The sequence below is a fragment of the Caretta caretta genome, chromosome 22, assembly GCF_965140235.1.
Source record: "Caretta caretta isolate rCarCar2 chromosome 22, rCarCar1.hap1, whole genome shotgun sequence".
Taxonomy (NCBI): domain Eukaryota; kingdom Metazoa; phylum Chordata; order Testudines; family Cheloniidae; genus Caretta; species Caretta caretta.
Window position 1 is genome coordinate 23,640,532 of NC_134227.1, and position 1,211 is coordinate 23,641,742.

The window sequence follows — 1,211 nt, forward strand, 5'->3', positions numbered from 1 at the left end:
CTTTTTACAGAAGACACTAGTCAGACTTATGGACTTATTTCACACACAGAACATTTCCAGCTAAAGAGGTAGTGTTGCCTAGTGGACAGCTCTGGTTTCTATTCCCAATTAGCCAGTAGCCTGCTGGGTGACCTTGGGCAAGTTATTTCACCTCTGATCTCCTTTGTAAAGGATTTTGAAATCTACTGATAAAAGCTCTATGTAAGAGCTAAGGGCTTATTATATACCCTCCCTCTAATTACTCAATTAGTATAATCACAGTAGAGAATATCCATTTGATAAATGCTTCAGCAAACACTCAACTGTGGTAAGTATGGTATGGCCAGCCTGAAAACAAAGGTGGCATGATAATTCATTAACAATGAATCAATTGTTCAAATCAAATTTTTATTTGCAAAAATTGTACTGGTTAGCCAGGTCTGTGGGCAGGTGCTTTGCAAGCGAATGTATCCTCCTGCTGAGGACTGGTATTATGTGGAGTCCTTTATTTCCTCCTCACATGGCTGTCAATACCCTAAAATCCTGACTTGCAACAGCCAATGCTGTCCGAGCCCTATGCCTCTCCTAAGCATCCTGTCAATTGTAAAGTGGTTTTGCGATATGCACAAAAACACAGAGCTGTGCAGAGACAAGACTTTTTACTCTGATTTAAGCTAAACAGAAACACAGGTTTTCACTGAACAGGCACTGTAGTAACTGAATGTGTCACTAGCACATTTCCAGTGGTTTCAGAAGGCTAGTTAAAATTTGTAGTCCAAGACCATTATTAAAACTACTGACCCATTAAAAAAAAATAAAATAAAAAAAATCTACACATATCTCCGATGGGCAATTTGTTCGGGGTAGGTGTCCTGCACAGTAAGTGCTATTGCCATCCAGCCTAGCCCCTTCAATAGAAGTTAGTTTGTACACAAGACAGCCCTGCTAACAGGTAAGAAATTATCTTGCAGGTGTCACTATTCTGCTATTTGCTTCAGCTGTAATACTGCTGCTGAGCTTGTAGAATTCTTCTGCTATACAGAAAGATTGACGCTCCCTTCTGCGATCATTGCTTTATTTCTCAGGCCAGCCTGAAGCGTGCACACTCACAGCAACAACATGTATGCAGAATTTGGATGGAGGAAGAAAACAGGAATGAAACTTCTTGCACAGTAGTACAGAAAACTTGTCTGAAGGACAAAAGCAACAGGAAACAGACACCAAGACAAATC